Source organism: Ailuropoda melanoleuca, chromosome 1 (assembly GCF_002007445.2).
Source record: "Ailuropoda melanoleuca isolate Jingjing chromosome 1, ASM200744v2, whole genome shotgun sequence".
Classification (NCBI taxonomy): domain Eukaryota; kingdom Metazoa; phylum Chordata; class Mammalia; order Carnivora; family Ursidae; genus Ailuropoda; species Ailuropoda melanoleuca.
In genome coordinates, this window is record NC_048218.1 from 186,570,588 (window position 1) to 186,585,678 (window position 15,091).

The 15,091-nt window shown below is 33.6% G+C and overlaps 1 pseudogene; it reads right to left on the reverse strand.

Moving 5' to 3' along the window:
* Positions 1-460: 460 nt before the first annotated feature.
* The window catches only part of LOC100479691, a 50,524-nt pseudogene continuing 35,893 nt past the window's right edge, over positions 461-15,091 (reverse strand).

Sequence of the window (15,091 nt, forward strand, 5' to 3'; positions counted from 1 at the left end):
TAGAGGACCTATTCCAAGAAGAGAGCTATTACCATAAATATCCACAGTATAATATGAGCTAGGTATGATAGAAATTTAGCAAAATCTGTTAAAATTCCTCTGTATGTCCCATTGTTTCAGAATGGCCCAGCAAACATTCGATTACCAAACAGTGACTATTTTTCATCTTCCTGTGAATTGTTTTCCTTCCCTTTGAAGTCCCAAACCTCTACCCCCTTGTCTTTAGTTTAGAAAGACCTATATACCTTACTTTGCCTTACTGTCTTTGGAATCTCTCATTTTTATGTGCATTCCCCATAATACATAATTAAATTTTATTTTCTCCTGTTAATCTGTCTCTTGTCAATTTAATTCTTAGACCAGCCAAAAAGAATCTTGAATAGTAGAGGAAAATTTTTCCTCCTCAACACAAACATAACAACAATAACCATTTAAGTTGGAGTGCAAATATCCACATTTTTCATAGAACCTTCTGTACTATGTCTGCACCTTGATATTTGCATTCTGTGGTGATGACTACCACAGAGATGAAAAACATGGGCACTACCAAATATGTAAAAGCCCCCAAATAACCTAAATCAAAAATTTAAAAAGGCCCTTTTCAATTAGGACTATTAGATAATAAAATATCTAATGACATTCTTCAGATCTTTGCACCAGGAGTTATGCATAAGGTATAATCAGGCTGCTCTTCTACCATTATGGCCTTTATAAGCTGCCATATTTACACATGGAAAAAATATTCTGCAAGTGACAAATTCCCTCACACACACACAAAAAATACCACTAAAACAAACCTCCAAATTTCTAGAAAAGATAAGTCTACAACATTTCTTCTTAGAAATGTTTAACCCAGGCCACACAAAAAAAACAGGTTTCAAATCAGTAATCACAGAAGTGTTGAACAAGAACATTGGCTGAAGATGGCTGACAAAATATAAAAACTCTCTCCAACCCCAATCACCTTTAAATGGCCATATATAATACAAAATAATAAATCAAAAGTGGTGATAGAAAACTAGAATATCTTTTATCAATTAGTCATGTCATTTGAAGAATCTATTAAATACAGAAAAAAGAGAAAAGAGGCTTACAGAAGAGGATTGAGCAGCAGATGTGAAATGGTACCAAAGGATGCTTCAGGCCCAGAGCAACACATTCAAACAGTTGGGGAGACCTTCAGAGATGGGATTATTTGGGTGAATGCATGTGGAATAGCTGGCCAGAGTCCTCTCCTTCCCTGGGCATCAGCTACATTTGCCCTTGGAGCAAAGTGGCAAGGGTGAGTGCCTGCATCATTGAAGCCAGACATAATCAAACAGAGATTTCTGGCATGGTCTACCAGCATTTTGCTCCCGTAGTCTCCTAAGGCCAGCTCTTATGTCAGAATGTACAACCACAGCCAGGCAAAAGCAAATTATCAAACAAAAATATCAGGAGCTAGCAAAAATATCACCAAAATTTTGAGGAAAATATGCTTTACTAACGTAAGTCACTAAACCCAATTTGACAAGAAATTAATATCAAGATTGTAGAGAGCAAACAGTAGACTTTAAAAGAAATGTAATTAACTTCTTCAAAGTGAGTCAAGATATTACAAAAATATCAGAATTAATAAAGGGACCTATTATAGATATAGGATATTAAATGAGTATAAAATAATTGGTGTAACAAATTTTTTGTAAATATGAAATATTTAATATGTAAATATTAAGCAACACATTACTGCACAAGCAATGGGCCAAATAAGAAATCAAATAGCAGATCAAAATATGTCTCAAAAAAAAGTATGTCTCAGAACGAAAGAAAAAGAAAACACAATATTCCAGGAGATGCAGCGAAAGCAGATATTAGAGTGAAATTTATGCTATAAATGCATGTATTGAGAAAAAAAAGTTCAAATAAACAGCATTAATTGTAAAAATTTACCCCAATAAAATTCTAAATGAAATGGATAATTGGGGGAGATATAAATTACCCAGATTTGCTCTAGAGTGATTGAAACTGAATTAGTGAGCCCTTATAGACGAAATGGAAGAGACAGTAAAAGATCTACTCTTAAAAAATACACGATTAAGGCATTTCACTTTTAAGCTGGAAAAGAAACAATCTCTGTTCAATTCTAACAAAGAAAATGACAAATGGAAGATGAAATTTTATATTAGATGATAATCCCAAACTTTAAAATATTTTAATAAAGTATACCATGTGTATTGAACAGGGGACCATTTTGAGAGAGAAGATTCAGAGATCACTGACCACTTCAGATCATGAGCAAATCTGTCAGAGCAGCACATTTCCAAAGTGGTTGGTGCCATCCAGTGGAAAATTAACTTCTGTGTTAGACATCAGGCTCAAGTGTGTGGACTGAGAAAGCCTTCCTAATCCTTTGTCTGCATGGAGTGGCAAGGGAATTAGAGTTGAAGGAAAAAGCACCTACATGTATTCCATTTTTGCAACAAAGCAGTTTACCACACTCTTCTTCATGTTAGCCAGTCTCTTCCCACATTAAATTCTGTAAATAACTGCCAGAAAGAACTTCTCACGTGCACAGGTATGCAACCTTATAGAAAGAACATACAAGGCAAAAAGTCATAAAAAATAAATGAAAAGCTAAAAACAAAGCCAACAAAATATTTTAACATGGAGTAGATAAAAACTTTGGTGAAGCATTTTTCTATGGAATCAAGTAGCTTGATTAAAGAAAAAAGTTCTCCACGTGTGAGTATGTCAAGACAGAAATACAGGAGCTCAGAGGAGAAATAATAACACAACAAAATAAGTGGAAACAAAGATAAAACCATATGAGCGGTGCAACCGTTGAAACATACACACATTGAAAACAAATCTACGTAAATGAGGGACAAATTTCAGTATATTGAATTATGTAATAGAAGAAAAAGCATTTAAATAATTAGGAAAAAAGATATGTGAAAACTTGCCAAAAATATATCTATTATACACATACCCAGGGTCCACATAAAAAAGAAAAGAACAATTAGAATAGAAAGTAGACTTAAAAATATAAATCAAGAAAAAAAAATCCTGAAATTAAGAAAACACTTGACTCAACAAATTGAAGGTGGACATCGTATTCTAATTAAAATGGACTCAGACTTAATAATACTGTGGCATTTTGATATAAATTTCCTGGACTTAAAATTAAAGAAAGATTTCTATGGCACATAAGCCACCAAAACTGAATAAAATAAGAAAAAAAAACTCACTTTGAGATTGCTTTTAACCTTCTCTACAGCATTTTTCAATGTGAGAACAAAGTAAAACAATTCTAGGAAATCTTCAAGTAGAGGAAGTATGACTCAAATATTTTGTACCATTCTAAATTTTGGTTTATCTATAAAGTCAACAGACAGGTGATAGTGGCTGACTCCCTTGGTATACCCAGTTCTGAAAATATAGGCTGTTTGCCCTTGTTTGGGTAGCCTATGTCATTTCTACCAAATTTAAAAGAACTTCTTAAAAGCTTCATAGGAGCTTTAATATGGAAATGTGCCTTGTGAACCTCCAACAGAGGAAGCTAAAAGAAATGTTTCTCCTACTTATTCTCTTCTTATTCATTTGTATGCATTCTTCTTTTCTCAGAGCACAGTCCCAAAAGTGGGTTTCTGGTAGTGTTGTACAAGTCTTTCCAATGCAATTCTTTTTAGCTTGTCAGTTATCTTTCTGGGAAAATAAATAATGAAGAAAGTTTTTTCCCCGCCCCCACATTTGTAAGCATAATTTTATTGAGCTGAACTTATATTAGATGTAAACGGTAAATATTCCAAATAATTTTAAATTACAATATGATATATATTTCCTTTTTTAATGAAAACCATCTGCCTTGATATCACCCATTTTTTTAATAAGTCGTTAAAAAACAAATATCGTTTTCTCTCTTTTAGCCTCTTGTATTTTCTGCATCTTAAATCTGAGGATATATGATGGAAACTCTCTCTTTGCTTTTTCTCTGCATTTCCAATTTCTCTCTTCTGCAAGGGCAAATATAAATTAAAAATAAGAGACTTAATTCTCTGTGTTGAAAATAAAAGACTCTGCCTCACCCATTTTCTTAGAGAACTTTAGAAAACTTGTAAGTTCTTTCTTGTCTCTTTGAAATGTATGTAAATCTTTTTAGAAGAAAAATAGACCTCTTACCAGCTTTATGACCCAAGTATATCTCTTTCAAGGATCTGTGAGCCATCTCTTTGAAGTATAATTATCAAGAGAGCTCTCCCCATTTCTGTAGCTTCACTTAAGTGGCTGCCTTTCTCCAAGTTGCAGAACTGTCTCCTATCATAAAGATATGAGAAGTTTGTCTTTTCTTTGGATAAAGCCAATTAACTAACACAGATGGTCACGTCAATTACCAGGTAAATTTAGAATGAACTATATGTGGTGACAAATAGTGCTGTCAAGTTATTTTTCTTGGTGAACTGAATTCCTCTATTCTAGACTTGGCATTTCATTTACAAAATCTAAACATAGAACTATATTTTTTTAAATTTAGTTTTATCTGGCTATAATCAGTTCATTTTTTCTAGCAGGTCTTTTTGAAGGTCAACGTGTTCTCCAAAGTGTTAGCTATGATTTCAGGCCTGGGTTAGTAACAGATTTGATAAGTTTATCTTTTATTTTTCCTCTAAGAGAGAAATTGACTAGCATTAGTTCTTCTCCAGAACAATCCAATATCCATAGAGATGATAGAAACTACAGAATTGAAAATGTATGTCATTCAACACATGATATAATAATACATTATTAGATTGAGTATGTCTTGAACTCATCTATAATGTTTATATATGCCAGGCACTGTTCTAAATAGAAATACGAAACCAGTTAACCTTTATCACAGCTCTGTGAGATAGTACCATTATCATTCCATTTACAGATGACTAAACTGAGGTACAGAGTGGTTATATAATTTACCCAAAAAAGCCTTATATAGTAAGTAAGTAGTGGAGCAAGATCTTAAACCAGAAAATCTCACTCCAGACTCATTATTTTAAACCCAAGCTCAATTCCTATTCTATGCCAATGTATTACTTTGTAGTAAATTAGTTTTATCACATGATAGATGAATTCAGTTTTATTTTTATTATTGATAAAATCTTCGACACTATTGTAAAATGCTTTTTGTGTTTATGCTCAGAAATTTATTTTACCCATTATTTTCATTAGTTCTAAGAACCCTTTTTGAAATAGTAGTAGTTAAGTAGCAGAACCTAAGAAAGACACTAAGAAATGAAGTTATTTAATTAAGTTTCCATAACTGGATCTGAGCATTTTTATCTTGGACTATAACTGCAAGCTCTGAAATACTCTGAAGTTAACACTTTATTAAGATAAATAGAGGAAATTCACACCTCTCTTGGTGTTAAATTGTTCCAGGCTGTTTGGCTTCATAGCAGTTTACAAGAAGCTAGTGCACTGATTTATAGCATGAAGGCTATCTCTGCAGCCAGAGAGGCTAGCTGTTTTATTATTTGGTAACTGGAATCTTAGATTGTGAAAACACAGCAAAATCTATAGTGAGAAGAATACACCCTCACAATCTGTTTTTCATATACAGAGCTCATGTGAAACTTAAAGTAAATCATCTGAAAAATAAAAATAAAGGTAAAAATAAATCATCTGAAAACAGAGTTATATTTACTCTTAATTCTTATGGTTAGCCATTATCTTATACTGATCTTCAGAATCTCTCTATGAACACGTATATCAGGAAAACTGCTGGGTGAACTATAACACCAATGAGAATCTCTATAGAAAATGTAAATATAACAAGTGACAAAAACTTACACATTATATTTGTACTTGACATTGTTCTTGCAGTTCTAATTTGTTCAAAATATTTAAGAATTATTTTAGGACTAATTTTTAATGTCTCAGAAATGAAGTCATCATTTTCAAAATCTCAATTTGGATGGGCCAGAAATTTCACTTTTTACTGTGAATTTTTACCTATTAAATACAAGTAATGCAGACAGTCATATCTTTTCCCTTCATCTTAACAGAAAAAGTTCTGAGATAAATATAGTGAGGCTTTTCTTCCTAGCATTTTGGGGAGAATACAGTTTTTATTTATCAATAATAATTGAGAGACTATTAGATCTTATATATATTTAATAAAAAGCCCTTTATATTTATTTTATGGCACTATTATTATTTGACATCAAACAACTCAAGGGAAACTATTTATTTTTAAACATTTTATTTATTTAGAGAGAGAGACCATGAGCAGGGGGAGGGGCAGATGGAGAGAGGGAGAGAGAATTTCAAGTAGATCTAGATTATCACATTTAATCCTGATAATAGCTTTGTGTATTCAATATATAAATAATTTTAGAGTATTCATGTTAATAGAATTGAGTACTTATTTTTTGTTTCCAAAGGAGAATGTAATCCATATTTGAACTTTTTCTACTGTATTTGAATTTTCAATGTGGAACTTTGAAGTTGTCAAGCAGAAGTAATATAGTTGAATCCTGCTTCCAGCAAAGATTTTGACTAAAATATCTCTGCTCCCATAAATACTTAAAAGACATAATAAATTGTAACTCAAAGTGATATAGATGCAAATATATAAACATATATCTATGTGTCTGTTTGCAATGAATGAATGCAAATCTTGAAGTGTTAAAATAAGGATCAATTAAGAACACAAGTTGCTGTACTTCTAGGAGGTGATTCTCAAATTCAGAGATGAGTTACAACGCCCAAAATCTTGAGTTTAATGGCCATGCAGAGACAAAATGTGAGATTTGGGGGGACAATTAAGACAGGAAGTTGGAATGAAGGGACTTGCACAAATCTGGGGTCCTCTGATTTTTTTTACCTTTGGTGATAAAGGGATAACAAAATGTTTCCAGTGACCTAATATGAATCAAGTTATCATGTGTAGGTTCAGTTCTCTGGGTAGAAACAAAAGTTCAAAACCAAGTGCTTGCCGTGCATGAGTTTGAACTCTGATCCTTAACTACTGCTTATATGTATGAATCCTGTATGTGTAAATTCTGAAATAGAGACATAAGTATTAAAATTGGTAGTTCAGATTATAAGGATAGACCTGTAGTTAAATGGAATAGAAGGAAGAAAATTGAAAGTCCAGAAATAAACCCATACAAATTGAAGCCAATTGATTTTTGACAATGGTGCTGTATTAGTCAGCATTGTCAGGGTTCTCCAGAGAAACAGGCCCAATAAGATAGGGGTGTGTGTGTGTGTGTGTGTGTGTGTGTGTGTGTGTGTGTGTAGAGAAATAGATACATAGATGGATAGGTAGATTTTAAGGAATTCGCCTGCACAGTTGTGGAGGCTTGGCAAGTCCAAAATCTTTAAGGTAGGCTTGCAGACTGGAGACCCAGGGAAAAGTTGCACTTTGAGTCCAAAGGCAGTCTGCAAGAGTCCCCTTCTTGCTAGGGGGACATCTTGGTTCTGTTAAGGCCTTCAAATGAGTGGGTGAGGTTAACCCACATTGTGGAGAGTAATCTGATTTACTCAAAGTCTCCCAGTTTAAATGTTAATCTCATTTAAAAAACTCCTTCACAGAAAAATTCAGAATATTTGACCAAATATCTGGTTACTGTGGTCCAGCCAAGTGGACATGCAAAATTCACCACCATAGGTGCCAAGACAAATCAAGAGCAAAGATTTTCTTTCACCAAATTGTACTTAAAAAAAAAAAAAGTATCCACAGGCAAAAGAATGAAATTGGACCCTTAAACCATATACAAAAATAAACCCAAAGTGGATCATAGACTTAAAAGTAAGAGTTAAAACTATAAAATTTCTAGATGAAAACATCAGAGTAAAGACATAAATCTTCATGAACTTGGATTAAGCAATGGTTTATTAGATTTGACACCAAAAGCAATGTGGACAAAAGGAAAAAAAATAGGTGAATTGGACTACATCAAAATTAAATTGCTTTTGCTGAAAGTAATACCATCAAGAAAGTAAAAGGACAACCCATTGAATGGGAGAAAACATTTGCAAATCATTTATCTGATAAGGGATAGTATCCAGAATATACAAATACTTATAACTCAATAATAAAAAGACAACACATTAACAAAAATGGGAAAAATAATCTGAATAGACATGTCTCCAGAAAAGATATACAAAATTCCAATAGGCACATAAAAAGATGCTCAACATCATTAGCCATTAGGGAAATGCAAATCAAAATTATAATAAGATACCACTTCATACTCACTAGATCGTTTATAATAAAAACAAGAGATCATAACAAATGTTGATGAGGATGTGGAGAAATCAGAACGCTCAAACACTACTAGTGGGCTTGTACAATTAAGATGCTAAACATAGAGTTACCATATGGTGTAGTAATTCCACTCCTGGGTATATACTCAAAGAGAAATGAAAACATACGTCCATGCTAAAACTTATACATGAATATTCATAAAAGCATTATTCATAATAATCAAAAAGTGAAAACCACCCAGATGTCCATCAACTAATGAAAGAATAAGCAACCTGCAGTATATCTGTACTATGGGATATTATTTGTCAATAAAAAGGAATAAAGTATTGATACATGATATAACATAGATGGACTTTGAAACTATTATGCTCAATGAAAGAAATCAAAACACCACATATTACATGATTCTATTTATATAAAAAAAATTCCAGAATAGGAAAATCCTTAGGGACAGACAGTATATTAGCAGTTGCTTAGCTAAGGGGAAGAGATGAACAACTTCTAATGGGTACAGCTTTCTTTTTGGGGTGATAACTTTTCTAAACTTAGATTGTGATGATGGTTGCAGAATTCTGTGAATATACTAGCACCATTGAATTGTATGCTTTAAACTCATGAATTTTATGGTATGTGAACTATATCTCAATAAAGATGCTTAAAAAATGATTCCTGGGTGAGCGTTTCTCCTGACACACTTGGAAAAAATAAATGTAAGATTACTTTGAAGAGATATTTTTATAATCTATGCTGCACAAAATGCCTATGGAGCAGATAGTTGATTTGCAAGATAAGATCACAGTCAGATATTTTAAAAATCACAAGGAAATGATCAACCTGAGACCCAGCAAATAGAAGAAATATATTTGAAATATATAGAAGAGTAATAAAACAGTTTAAGACAGAAAATAAAATAAGTTTATTTAATATAGTTAAAGCAATATGTGAATGGAAACCATAAGAAAAGAATTAGGCACTAGGAAAAAGTGCAGACTGATTTGAAAAATCATTGTTTAAAACTTCTAAAAATTAAAAAATTTTAAAGATTCTTGAAACAAAAATGAAAAATGAGCAGGTCAAACAGTAGATGAAATAAAGCTGAAGAGAAAATGTTGAATTGATTGGCTAGTAAAATTTCTCAGGATGTATCCCAGAGAGATAAAAGATTAATCAAATGAAAAAGAGACTAAGACATGTAGAAGACAGAATAGAAAATCCAACATATATATTAATATAAGTTAAAGAAGTAGAATAAAGAGGGGCAATGTTTGAAGGGATAATGGTTAAAAGTTTTTCTAGGTTGAGGAAAAACAAGATTCCTTGCAGTCCAGAAGCAAAATGATTTCTTTTTTTTTTTTTAAGATGTTATTTGTTTATGCAACAGAGATAGAGACAGCCAGCGAGAGAGGGAACACAAGCAGGGGGAGTGGGAGAGGAAGAAGCGCTCATAGTGGAGGAGCCTGATATGGGGCTCGATCCCATAACGCCGGGATCACGCCCTGAGCCGAAGGCAGACCCTTAACCGCCGTGCCACCCAGGCGCCCCAAGCAAAATGATTTCTAACCAAGATAAATACAAATAAAGTTATACCAGTAATATCTAGTTGAAACTGCTGGACACCACAGGCAAAAAAAACAACATAAAGAATCAGAAGAAAGAATATTACCTAGAAAGAAAAGGTGAGAAAGAAGAAATTAACTACACAGAAATAGCGTTTGGACTGCATCGGATATCTCAAAAACAATAAGAAAGCTTAGAAAATAAAGAATAAATAATAGTCTCACAATGCTTGGAGGAAATAACTACCAGTGTAGAGTTCTATACCCCACTAAATAATTCTTCAAGAGTTGTGGGTGGACGGTGGAGGTATTTTCAGATAGAGGACTTTTCGTTTGCTGGCTTTTTGTTTTTAGTCACTAGAGACCTTCCATCACTTAATGTATCACTCAGTAATTTACTGTTGGAAGAAGAAAATTTTACACAGAATGTAGGAGCAGGATTCATAAATGAATGGTAAGAATGGATATTGATAAATATGAGGCAAATCTAAGTGAAAATTACTGTAAAAATAATGACTAATCGTGTGTGGTTTAAAAATAAGACAATGAAAATATTGGGCATAAATTACAGGGGAGGAGTTAGAAGTTATATCATGGGTGAGGAGTAGATATTGATGAATGTTAGACTTTGTCAGGTTAGGCTACACATATTAGAAATTTAAGGGGAACCACTAAAATAACGGAAAAATAATGTATAACTTCCAATATTTTAAAGGGGAAAAATAGAATAAAGACATTGATCAGTGCAACTGGAGATGGTAAAGAAAGAAAAACAGAACATCAAAATACAAAGTAAGTTGGCAGAAATTAAATACTAAGAAACAAGAAAAAGGAAAATGTAATAACCTTGACAATTAAAAGGTGAAAATTTGGTGACTGGATTCCAAATTTCCAGCTATATACTATTTTTTAGGGGGGAGGGGCAAATGGAGAGGAAGAGAGAATCTTAAGCAAGCTCCATGTTCAGCAGGGAGCCCGATATGGGGGCTCCATCTCACAACCTTGCAATCATGACCTGAGCTGAAACCAAGAGTCGGACACTTAACCAGCTGAACCACCCAGGCACCCCAGCTATATGCTATTTTAAAAGGCGTATCTTAAACATAGTAACATGGTAAATTTGAAAGTAAGAGAAATAAAAATTATATATCTGACAAATATTAACCATAAAAAGCTGTTGTAGCTGTACAACTCCCAGGGAAAACAGTTTAAGGCAGAAAACAGTAGTAAGCTTAAAGAGGGTCATTGTAAAATGATAACTTTAAAAAAACTTCACTAAGACAATGTAATAAGAAAAAAAGAAAAATCCATTTTCGTATTACTTATGCATGTATAATTCTCAAAAGGTTTAAAACTAGATTAGTCCTACTTGAACAAACTTCCTTTTATTCCTTGACATCTCTCCTTGAAGGCTTAGAACACATTTCTTTCACAAAGCCTCCCACTATTGATTTTTTTTCCAACCTTTTTCTGTCTCCCCTTTTGCTCTTACATGGTGTGATGTGTATCGAGTTAGATGGGAAACCTCACAGGAGCTTTGTCTTTTATGTGTTTGTAAGTGCCATGTACCCTTACAACTATTATAAATAAATAATCATCATCATCTTTGGATAGAAATGAAACATAAAAGTGTCAACCTTTCAAACAAAAATGAGTTACCTTTCTCTCTTTAACTATACCTTAGAGATGCATTCTTGTAAAATTCTAGAAACTGAAGTATATTATTTAAGTTAAAAAAAAGTGTCATATCATTCTAGGGTGAACAACCATCCTTGTTTGCCTGATTTTAACACTGGAAGTCCTGTATCCCAGGAAGCTCTCCTGGCACTTGGGATACTTGGTTGCTCAATAACATCACTTAAGAAAGCCAAATTACATACATCCTATACCTTTTATTGAAAATTCACCTAAATAAATGTGCAGGCAAAAAGCCCAAAAGTTAATATCCATAATGGAGAAAAATATTAAGAGTTTTCCTTAATCTGAGTCCTCTATTTCTATTGTTAAAAAAAGTCCACATTTTTGTAGCCTATCTCTTTCTAATTTGTTTGACTGTAGGGCATCTTATTAAGTGAAAAGTTTGCAAAGCAGTGGAAAATGACTTTTCCTTTAAAGTCTGTTGTCAAGAAGTCTCTGATATTCCTGGAATTTTTATTAAGTATGCTAGAGAAACTTACAATTATTTTCAAGTATCACAGCATCTAATAAGTTGAAGACGGTGAAGGAAGTATAAGGCTAGTAACCAGTTCTTAAAAAGAATACATCAGAAATGTTTCTTAGCCTTGCATTTGCCTATATTGGATATATATATATTTTTTTTGTCAAGGAAGGGGATAAAATTGACCAGAATTTATAGACAAGGAGAAAACGTATAGATTATGATACAATTCCATAAGCAAGTAATATAAATCCCTCTACTATGTGAATTATTAAAAAAAAACTATATTTTCCACATCTGATAACTTACGAAATTTAAATTTTCTCATGTGGTTAGTATGACTAGGGAAACCTAATAATATTTTCTCAAAATATTCACTCACAAAACTACATACTAAATGGTTGGGAGTTCCAGGAGAAATAATACATGACCCAATCTTTAAAGGACTCATATTTTATTAGATATCAAAAATAAACAAATGAGTTTATTAAAGTAGAATACAACTATATATAGGAGGTGCCATCATTATAACAAGAAAGAAATTACTAAGGTGTGTAGCAAAAATTCACAAAGGATGTGATGCTTGAACTGTATCTTGAATTCATTCATTCATCCATTTGTTCATGCATTCATTTATCGAGATTATTAAGCATCAGGTTTGTGCCAGGCACTGTGCTTACTGCTGGCTATCATTGTTTGTTTTTCTTACAAGATTTTATTTAAATTCAAGTTAGTTAACATATAGTGTAGTATAGGTTTCAGGAGTAGAATTTAGTGATTTTTTTAAAAAAAAAGTTTTATTTGAGAGGGAGAACACAGAGGAAGAGTGAGAGGGAGAAGCAGACTCCCTGCTGAGCAGGGAGCTCAATGTGGGACTTGATCCCAGGATCCTGAGATCATGACCTGAGATGAAGGCAGACGCTTAATGGACTGAGCCACCCTGGCACCCCGAATTTACTGATTTATCACTTACATATAATACCCATGCTCATCACAACAAGTGTCCTCCTTAATGAGTTCTGGCTATAGTTGTAAACAAGAAAGAGAGACTCCTAACATCACATAGCATACACTCTATTAGGAAGGAGAGACAATAAACATATTCACATTAATTTCAGATGGCAGCAAATATTATTAAAGAAATAAGCAGGTGATATGAGAGAGACCACTGGAGGAAGCTGGGGAACGAATAGTTGTTCAAGCAGATGGGATGGGGGTAAATAAGGACATTCCAGGGGACAGGCCCGTTTAAGCTGTCTGGCTCCTTTCAACAACATGAAGTTGGCATTTCACGTAAGTGGTCACCAACATCCTTGCATTTTTCTTGGTAACTGTCTTAAAGAGTAAATCCTAACATTACATCTATCACATTCTAATTTGTCTTTAATCGTTCACTCTTTTGACCTCACATCTTTTCTCTCTTTATTGCCTTGCCATACTGTTATTTAACACCATTTTCTTGCTTGCAAACTTTCCATGATTCTGATTCCTTTTCTTTCCCTGTCATAGCCAGAGGTAAAGGGAGTCAGAGAACAAGAGATGAATACCAAGCCAGAAAGCCATTATCTTCTGTAACTTTCAGGGCAATACATGTAGGAGCAGGAAGAGCCAAATAAAATCAAGAATAGATCTCAAGGGAGTGGAGTGACGTAGAAAAAAAGAAAAGAACAAGAAGAGAAGGTCCAGATATTTTGCCATTAACAGAGATAAAAGAACTAAAATTCTACCTCCTTAGATGTAAGGATGAGAGTGAGTCAGACTCAGATGGAAGTACAGGGTTCTTAGAAACCCGCCAACCTTTTGGTACCAACTGATACTGTTACAAATTGGGACCAATTCCTGGCTATATAATGAACTGTAGGATCGATGAGCCAAACCAGTGTTTACCACTAGAAATGCTCTATCACTGTAGGTCTGTGCTTCCTTGCTAACCAGCCCTCTGTCCCCCTAGACACTTATTATCTGTTCCAACAACAACTAAAAAATGGGGAGTTAGAGTACACAGTATATGAGGGCTTATATTCCTCTGGCCATAAATGTCTACTTTAGAACCAAGATCCTAAGAGAATGATCATCTTTCACCTCTACCCTGCTTGGGTCTATCTTGGCCCTACATTGAGCAAATTCCATTGGTAACAGTTGCTTTGATAGCAGACTGTAGCAGGTTATAACAATAATTACACAATTGTTATGTTTCAAGGTATTACTGTCTTAACATTATTAAAAATGGCCTTACAATCAGAAAAAAACACAGAAACTTAAATAGAAATGCTAAATGGGGGCGCCTGTGTGGCACAGCAGTTAAGCGTCTGCCTTCGGCTCAGGACGTGATCCCAGCGTTATGGGATCGAGCCCCACATCAGGCTCTTCTGCTATGAGCCTGCTTTCTTCCTCTCCCACCCCCCTGCTTGTGTTCCCTCTCTCACTGGCTGTCTCTATCTCTGTAGAATAAATAAATAAAATCTTAAAAAAAAAAAAAAAGAAATGCTAAATGATCCATGATCTCACTGATGCTTGTGATTCTTTTTCACCATTTTCACTGTTAGTGCCTTAACTTATAAAGTAGGTGAGAAATTCGTTTGGAGATTGTCATTTCCTTTACATACTTTAAAAGAAAGCAGAAGAGCCTGTTTAAAATGAGATATCTTGGTTTGGCACCCAAATATGCCTTCTTTTCATTTAGTGTTACACTAATTAGTTCAGCACTATCATCCAACTATCAGATCATATTTACTTCAGTTAATTTCATTTCCACCCAATGCTTTTCCTTGAAAGTGAACAATGGCTTATTGTTTGTTTTCACCAATAATTTGTCATAGTGACTGCTCTATATTCAGGTGTAATATTCCTTACCTTGGAAGATAAAAAATTCTGTGCACATACATATACATGCAAATACCAGTTTGCTAATAAATTCTAACAAAAAAAATTGCCCTTACTTTGCTAATGAAATATTCCATAAACAAGGACTTTTTGTTATATAACTTTGTATATGTCTTCAGGGATATTTCATTTTAATTTTCCAAGTGAAGGGAGGACACTATGGGCACATGACATTTTTAAAAATATAAACCTAAAATTATTATTTTTTTTAATTTAATTTTATTATATTATGTTAATCACCATACAGTACATCCCCAGATTCCGATG